At 45.7% G+C, this 9693-nt stretch overlaps 1 non-coding gene across 1 annotated transcript; it reads left to right on the forward strand.

The window, feature by feature from the left end:
* The first annotated feature begins 364 nt into the window (after positions 1-364).
* On the forward strand, positions 365-439 carry Trnat-ugu. Its single transcript has one exon. It is a non-coding gene; the product is annotated as a tRNA-Thr (tRNA).
* The last annotated feature ends 9254 nt before the right edge of the window (positions 440-9693 follow it).

Genomic DNA, 9693 nt, shown 5'->3' on the forward strand with positions numbered 1-9693 from the left:
AGCAGGATTCGAACCTGCGACCGTAGCGGTCGTGCGGATCCGGACTGAATGGCCTAGAACCTCTCGGCCACAACGGCCCGCTGGTGCGGTCGCTTTTCTGTTCTATACACTTATGTGGATATGGTGTCTGTTCTTTCGGACATGTCCGAAAGAGCAGACACCATATCCCTATACGTATATAGTTACGGCAATACCGGCCATGACCTTCCTCTTCTGTACGGGTGCACACATATTACCCGAACTCTTATGGGACTTGGTAAGACTGTCTTCCACGAGTAATGAGTGTGTTGGGTAGGGACACTACGAATGTGGGTCCCGCAGGAGGCGAGAGCTAGATAGTCCCTGCAGTGGCACAATCCTCTGTGCCCTCGATGGCTCAGATGGATAGAGCGTCTGTCATGTAAGCAGGAGATCCCGGGTTCGAGACCCGGTCGGGGCACACATTTTCACTTGTCCCCGTTGAGATATATCAACGCTCTTCACCAGCTGAAGGCATTAATATATAATTCTAATTTGTTTTCTGTTCTGGTTACCGAGCAATGATTTGAGAAGACAGAGAAAAAAATCCAGATTAGAGCAGTGATTAACTAATAGGAAGGTTTGAAAGGAAAGGGAATATATGCCAATTTTCAGAACACACTGCTAGGCTCTAATCCTTCATATTCAAAACTTTCGAAGTGAACGAACTAGTTTAAAGTTGCTGGGGACAGCTTAGGTGGTGATCCGAGTACTAGTCGAACAAGATTTGCCACTATCCCAGAAATTATTAATATCCATCATCTGTGTATTCTGTTTCCTTATACTATCGTTCATTTTTTGCAACATCTCCATGATCGCGTCCTGTCCTGTAACACTGTCTTCCGCTGAACTGTGCGATCTCTTTCTATTGTGTGTCTAGGTGACTTTAGAACTGAAATTAGTTTTGCCGATGACGGAAAATTACGAAACTGAAGAGAATCTTCAAACTGTATAGTAACTTGATCATACTTGGCATGCTTTAGGAAATCCGGGATAAAGGTAGCTGTAATAGAAAGCGATTGTGGACAAGAGCGGGAAAAGGCGGAAGATGACCGATCTGCTCCAGACAATAAGCCAATACGCGCACGGTCACAATGAAGCCGATCTCATCGCCTGGTGGTACAGACTTACGGCGACAGTCGGTGAAAAATATAATGTAAGAAACTGACAAGATTAATCCAAGAAGGAACGAGTTTTTGGCATCCGGAGGTTGAAAATTATCATAACCGAGATATAGCTCTGAATTTGTGGACTGAAATCGTAGCTATACTGGAAACAAACGCCAGGCAAAATCTTTATGGAAAATTTCAAGGGTAAATTATACTTTGAAAAAATAAGTTTTCATGTGTGAAGAGTGGTATTCCGTAAACTTTAATGGGTCTTTTTTCAGTTACAGTAGAGGTGCATTAGCTGACGACACATTATTATTACTGCTTACTGGCGTTTTTATGCCATTGGACAGGTGTTTCTGTCACGTAAAGTGGCTTGCAATTGTTGTGTATATGTCTTTGTCTTCATGTTTAGAGGATCTTATCTTGAAATTGTTTTTCATCTTTTATACGCACGTTGTATGACAGTAGCTGAAGGTTAATTGACATACGTTTATTTTGCTGAATTTATTCGAATTTGTGAAGAGTGTTTGGGACTCATGTTTGCATTACAACTTTTCTCTCTTCGTATCATATATTCGTAAAACTAGTCTGCTTATTTCCATAAGAGTGTATCGAGTGAGGTGGCACAGTGGTTAGCACACTAGACTCGCATTCGGGATGACGACGGTTCAAACCCGAGTCCGGGCATCCTGTTTATATTTTCCGTCATTTCCCTAAAATCGCCTCAGACAAATGACGGGATGGTTTCATCGAAAGGGCACGGCCGACTTCCTTACGCCGGCGGGAGTGGCCGACGATTCTAGGCACTACAGTCTGGAACCGCGCGACCGCTACGGTCGCAGATTCGAAACGTGCCTCCGGCCTGGATGTGTGTGATGTCCCTAGGTTAGTTAGGTTTAAGTAGCTCTAATTCTGGGGACTGCTGACCTCAAAAGTTAAGTCCCATGGTGCTCAGAGCCATTTTGACTTCCTTCCCCATCCTTCCCTAATCCGACGGGACCAACGACCTCGCTGTTTGGTGCCCTCCTCCAGATCAACTAAGCAACCCATAAGAGTACAGTACTCGCCAGTTTCTTTTGTAGACAGAATTAGCTCCTTTATATGCATTCAGTGTCTTTTTAATAACAAAATGCGCTGTGTAGTACCCGTCTTCAAGTACAGAGGCGTCGTGCCATTCTTCCCGCCGTCGAAGGTTAAAACAGAGTCAAATCTTTTTGATACAGCAGATTTTTTAATGCAACCTAACCTAACATCATTGACCTCTTGACAAACTGACGCGAGAGATCGGACACACTGTGACCAACCTTTGGGACGGTGTTATCGGGCGACATCTGGCGACGGCGTCTGGCGGTCGTTGTCGGTGCCCGTGTGAACGCAGACCTAGAAGGGCAGTGTCGTCCGCGTAGACTGCACTGTTAGCTTCCCACAACCAGGCTGGTGGCTTGCTAACCCTTCTGCGAGATTCGATTTGTCAGCCACTGGCTGGGGAATGGATTGTCCGTCCCCCTGGGCCAACACTACGGTGGAATCTGCGGGACGTTTTGTCGGCGCGGCCCAGCGGCCGGCAGCCGGTGTGCCGACCCCGCCGTCGTGTGAGCCTCCTGCGTCCTCGAGCTCGCCTCGCCTCGCCTCCTCTCCGCTCCTCTCCTCTCCTCTGCTCTCGCGGCGCTGGCGACAAGAGCCCTCTGGAGGAGGACCACACCCACACCCACGCCTCACACCTCACACCTCACGCCTCGGCCGCGCCTCGCCTGCTCTATATTTAGACAGGCGGCGCGCGCCCGCGGCAGCGCCGTCTCTGGCGCGCTTCTCGATCCAGCTTCACTGCAGGCCGCGGCCTTCTACAGTGCCTCCACCTCAGCACACCATCACCTCCACTACGTGACACCCAGCCGGGATGCTGGTTGTGGCAGGCATCTGCAGCAGCCCACTACGCATCTGTGGCGTGGAGATCGGGCAGACGTGATTAGACAAGTAACAGCTAGCACAGAGTTGCGAAAGCTGTCATTTCACACCACGAATAGGGAGAAAAGAAACCTCAATATAGGGTGTCTTTGGAGGGGTAATACAGACAGGGCTACTAGAAATGATTAATTCGGTTTCGAACATCTGTATTACATATAGAAATAGGACTGATGCTGGAATAGAACTGCAAAAGCACCTGATTCGCATTTTACACTCTACTAAAATTCTATGAGTATCCCTCTGGTGACATAACACACTACCAAATGGTAAAGTTCGTTCCTCAACTGAAGTAGCGTTATCCTGTCTATGGTCATAACAGCAGCGTTGATGGGTTCTCTGAGCTCTTTCAGAGTCCTTGGAAGAGGGAGGGGAGGGGGATGACAACAAGGCTTTATGTAGAAACACCTTCGGAGATGGCGGGGGGAGGGAGAGGGGGGCGTGGGAACAGAGCCATATCCACATCATTCTCGTCAAAAATGGTTCAAATGGCTCGGAGCACTATGGGACAACCTCTGAGGTCTTCAGTCCCCTAGACCCCTTAAACCTAACTAACCTAAGAACATCACACACATCCATGCCCGAGACAGAATTCGAACCTGCGACCGCAGCAGCGGCGCGGTTCCGGACTGGAGCGCCTAGATCCTCTTGGGCACCGCGTCCGGCCATCTTCGTCACTACACTCAATCTAGCTGAACAGTCCCTGTCTTTCATTAGCCAAAAAAAAAGAAAAAAAGAAAATGGCTCTGAGCACTATGGCACTTAACATCTTTGGTTATCAGTCCCCTCGAACTTTGAACCACTGAAACCTAACTAACCTAAGGAAATCACACACATCCATGCCCGAGGCAGGATTCGAACCTGCGACCGTAGCAGTCAAATGGTTCAAATGGCTCTGAGCACTATGGGACTCAACTGCTGAGGTCATTAGTCCCCTAGAACTTAGAACTAGTTAAGCCTAACTATCCTAAGGACATCACAAACATCCATGCCCGAGGCAGGATTCGAACCTGCGACCGTAGCGGTCTTGCGGTTCCAGACTGCAGCGCCTTTAACCGCACGGCCACTTCGGCCGGCCCGTAGCAGTCACGCGGTTCCGGACCGCAGCGCCTAGAACCGCACGGTCACCGCGGCCGGCTTTCATTAACCAAACAGAACATTAAAATGTGAAACTTCCTTAAGACTAATATAATGTTACTTTAAATCCGTCTTGATTGCAATTTTTTTTTTTATTATTCATGCTACGTAGCATGTGAAAGTTGCTGAATTGGACGGGTTACTCCTGTAACTTAAATATCAGATCTGAAGATGGTTCTGAATGAACCGAAACCGGTCATATGAATAATAAAAAAAATTTGCAATCAAGACGGATTTAAAGTAACATTATAAAATCACTGATTGCTGTTATCCCATAAGACATTATGTCTGTTTTTGCAAAATTCCTTAAGACTAAGTCGTGCACATATATTAACTTAGAATTAAATTGCAAACGAGTTAAATGCAGCCCAAGGAAAAACATGAACACAAGAGAAAGGACAAAATTACCTTGAAACGCGGGAGCGTATAGGGACACAATCCAAAAGCCATACTTTAAGGCCGGCCGCGGTGGTCATGCGGTTCTAGGCGATCAGTCCGGAACCGCGCGACTGCTACGGTCGCAGGTTCGAATCCTGCCTCGGGCATGGATGTGTGTGATGTCCTTAGGTTAGTTAGGTTTAAGTAGTTCTAAGTTCTAGGGGACTGATGACCACAGGTGTTAAGTCCCATAGTGCTCAGAGCCATTTGAACAATACTTTTAAATACACAAGAATGTATTACAGTCTTTTACATCATGCAAGTATGCGTAATCAAACAACACTGTTAATTACAGACGCTGTTGTAAACTGTTACAACACACCCCCCGGCCCCACATTATGCCAATAGCGACCGACCTTGCCGTATCATGGACACTCTTTTTCCAGATTGGTGCAGGAAACTTTTGAAAGAAGAAGCGAGCGTACATGTAACAACTAACGTAATGATATCACAAGCTCACAACATACCACGAGCTCGGGACTGCACAACACAACGGCATTAACTATAACTAAAAAATATTTTCACAAATAAGGAAATGTCGAAACCCAACTTTAAGATAAGATATACACGGCGGCAGCCAATGGCGTCGGAAAATTTTTGCACAGTTACTGCACTCGGAAAAGGCAATACATTTAGCGATAGCCATCCAATAACAAACAGTTAGTGAATAGTTGTGATTAGCTAATTGGCCAATAATTGAAATGTAAGGGTACTAAAGAAGAGTGTGTCTCGATGAACCTCAGCCTTCTTAAGACAACTCAATAAAATGAAAATCACACAAAAGCTTTAATAGGAACTTTAACACATATATTGAAACAAAACACTTACCTTTAGAAAGAGGCAACAGGCACATTGACAAAGAAAGTTCGCATAACGTTAATTAAGCTTAGTGTTGGTAGGAACAGGGTTCAAATGGCTCTGAGCACTATGGGACTTAACTTCTGAGGTCATCAGTCCCCTTGAACTTAGAACTACTTAAACGTAACTAACCTAAGGACATCACACACATCCATTCCCGAGGCAGGATTCGAACCTGCGACCTTACCTGTCGCGCGGTTCCAGACTGTAGCGCCTAGAGCCGCTCGGCCACTCCGGCCGGCTAGGAAGAGGGCAAAGCGAACTAAATAATTAAGGCACGGGCAGTGAACAAAGTGTGCATGCTCACTAATAACGTGCCGAAGCACAGCTCAGACCTGTTCAGCCACATCAGACTATTTTTGCCACCAGCGCAGAACGTCTCTCCAGTGTGACAGCAAGTAAAGGCGGTTAGTACTCATCCTATTCCATTTTAATTAACTGCAGTAATGCCGCCACCCAGTACGGTTACAACGGCCGTCTCAACCCGCTGCAGCAAAGGACCTCTTTCACTCCGGGTTCAGTCTCTCTCGACGAATTGCTGACACGCCACAACATTTTTCGGCTTTCACTGGTGTCTACTACAAGTGTTAAAGTAAACTTCGGCACCACACCACCTGGTGCCTACCGTAAACTCAGCTTCCACGGAGCACTGCAGTGCGCTCAGAGGTAAACCACCGCACTCACCTGCCCGTCCAGTTTTGAGCTTACTGCTCCTCACGTTCGCCCTTTACGATACTCCAATGAGCAGAGATGGAAGACGAAATTCTCGGAATCAGCAGCCAGTCTTGGAAAAAACCCCTCTACAAGAACTGAAGGTAAGAGATACTTATCTGTCGCCGTATTTTCAAGGCACTGTACTCGTAACTCCAACTCTCGGGCACATCGCAAGCTCGGTCGGTGTACTGTTCATTTTGTGCACCAATCATATTTGTGCATGTAATACAGTGGAAACCATGGATCTTTGAAAACGAAGTAATCGTTTATAGTAGCCCTGTATTGTAAGACGTGATTTTATAGACTATATACAAGAACACTGCGGGAATAATGTATGCAAGGCTGCTATTACTGTCATTCACGGCGGATTCAGCACGTTCGAAAAGGAGATGGAAGTACATGATTATAATTTTGTCGTTGGCTAGTGGCAAATTATCAGGTAATCCAGTTAACACTGTTTACTGATGAAGCCACGTTCACTCGTGACTGTAGAAATATCACTTCTTACAGCGCGGTCATACGAAAACAAGCATACCCTGATGGAACGCTTTTCTGTAAATGTCTGGGGTGGTGGGATAACCAAGCAGTTGACTGGGCCTTTTTTGTTGCCGTAGCGTCTTGGAAGGACCCGTTATCTACACTTTGTAAGACGTGTTTCCAGAATTAATGAAGAGTTTCTTATGCGTACAAATCGCATCTTCTTCCAGCGTGAAGATACCTCTGCACGTTCCAGTCGCGAATCACCGCTACTCTTGCCTGGCTTCTTCAGCGACCCTACGGCGTCGCCCCTGTTCGCTGTACAGCACTGTATTAAGGAAAGTATGGCCATCCTATTCCCCTGCGTTTGTCGCCGTCCGCAGTTCAGGATCGGCTGAAACCGTGTCACGTCATTGTGCGCCTATGGCTTACGAGTTAAGCATAGGAAGACATGTGAATTTTCGAAGTTTAAAGTAGAATAACGCCTCAGTGCTGCGCATTTGGCTGTTCGTTTCGAGGCGAAAAGGGAGGAAAACTGTCTAGAGTTCCTTCCGAAGGGAGAGACGCAACAAGAAGGAAAATATGGCTGATGAGAATCAGCAGAGTCATCTGGCAGCACACAGGCATTCAGTCAGTTTTATTCATTTCTGGCCTTTTGTCTTTGTCTGCTTTCTACATTTATGTTAGTTAGTTTCCAATCCATTCGAACAGCAAAAATGTCAGTAGAGCTAGTAGGATGGTTTGATGGTAATTTAATTATAAAATAGAAGTCTTAGAGATAAAACTGCCACTGTTAGCACTGAAAACGAAAAATAGTCAGGCCCACCTTATGAAGTTACCATGACTGGTAAAAAATTTGATCTGATTGACTGTACAGTATGGTTAAACTTATATGTATAATGCTCACAATATTAAATTTTACTTTGTACCACACAATGTAATGTACAAAAAGAAAAAAAAGGATTTTGCGTTACGCAAATACCAAACCTACGACCTTCCATGTAGTAACCATTTACGTTACCCTGAGACTATTATTACTGTTACGATCTAACCGCTAGTCAACAGCCGGCCGCGGTGGTCTCGCGGTTCTAGGCGCGCAGTCCGGAACCGTGCGACTGCTACGGTCGCAGGTTCGAATCCTGCCTCGGGCATGGATGTGTGTGATGTCCTTAGGTTAGTTAGGTTTAAGTAGTTCTAAGTTCTAGGGGACTGATGACCACAGCAGTTGAGTCCCATAGTGCTCAGAGCCATTTGAGCTAGTCAACATTGTATGCATGCGAATACAGTTGTTCCTCTTTCCTACAGCCTACTTCTGATCGTACGCCTAGTTTTTTTCGAACACCTTTTAAAAATATTGTATTCTCTTGTACCATCATAATCATTCTTGTAATGTCACAGAACAATTTGCAGACAAAATTTTATCGGATAGATCTGACAAATATAAAGCATACATAACCATATAGGCACGCCTATCAATTCTATTTACTAAGGTAGCGCGCATATATATTTGAATGCAACGCTTTATCTCGTATGAGAAAAGAGACATTGGGCGAATTTGTAGTACCGAGTAGCACAGTAACAAGAAGTAAGTCGATATACAGCTTTAAATTAGCGATGGACTTTTCCTTACTCTTGCAAACTAATATTGGTTCCCCTTGGTCCTGACCAATATAACGCTAATTACGAAAACAGTTGTTCAAACTCAATACCGCAACAAGAACTAAATCTGCCATGATCCGTTTGAAGCCACTAATCAGTTTAGAAGTGCATTAGCAGTGCACTAGGCGCTCCAGTCTGGAATCGTGTGACTGCTACGGTCGCTGGTTCGAATCCTGCCTCGGGCATGGATGTGTGTGTTATTCTTAGGTTAGTTTAAGTAGTTCTAAATTCTAGGGGACTGATGACCTCAGATGTTAAGTCCCATAGTGCTCAGAGCCATTTGAAGCTTTAAACGGTTGAGTTCAGTTCTGTAATATACACAGCTAAATATGCCGCAGACGTCAATGTACCACCAGCGGCGCAGTGGGCCCAAAATGGCAGCCACTGGCAAGTTTGTCGTACTTTCCCTACACGGAGCTTCAGTTCGCTGCTTTCCTCTCGCGCTGCAGCGCTCCCGTCTGTGACATGCCGCCATGCCAGGCGCCGGCAACGTGGCTCACATCAGTCTGCGGTCGCGATTGATTTAAAGATGCGGCGGTCCCTCCGGGCAGCGGCCGTTCCCGGCTCGAATAAAAGTATAGTCCGAGCCCGACCGGATGCGTTTCCAATGCAAAGCGGGCCGCGCGAAAAAAGAGCCCTTCGGAAGGGGTTCATTCCGCGCGTGGCGGGTCGGATTTCCATAAAACACGTCCCATTTCGGCAGGAAGTCGCCTGTCCGTAGCGGGGAAACAGACCGCGCTGCTCTTAGTTTCGACTGCAGCCTCAGTGTCTCATCTTTCTTGACCGACAGGTAATCTACGAGTCAGTGATTAATATAGGGCCAATGACTAAAATGTCATTCCTCAGCGTTCTTTAACTGCATGCTTTGACATATTGCCACCGTCAGAAACAAATTATAGTTTCTTAAAAGACATCATAGTCGCCGTTGACTGCATAAAATATTTATTTTTACTATTGCAATTTCGGCCTTATGGCCGTTTTCAAATAATCTGCAAAAGTTACATTCTGGCAGAATATAAAACTGACATGAGTACATGTCTTCGTCAAAATACAGCCTTTTGACTGTGAGAGTCCCACAAGATCCCACAAAAGGCTGCATTTTGACGACGACATGTAGCTACTCATGTCAGATAGTTTTATTTTCTGACAGAATGTAACTTTTGCAGTTAACTTTAAAACAGCCATAAGGCCGGAATTGCAATAGTAACAATAAATATTTTATACAGTCAACGGCTACTATGATGTCTTTTAAAAAATATTATATGACTGCGAATCCCAACCATGAGAAGTTAATCAAATATAGAACGGTAGCATCTGT

The sequence above is a fragment of the Schistocerca americana genome, chromosome 2 (genome assembly GCF_021461395.2).
Source record: "Schistocerca americana isolate TAMUIC-IGC-003095 chromosome 2, iqSchAmer2.1, whole genome shotgun sequence".
Lineage (NCBI taxonomy): Eukaryota > Metazoa > Arthropoda > Insecta > Orthoptera > Acrididae > Schistocerca > Schistocerca americana.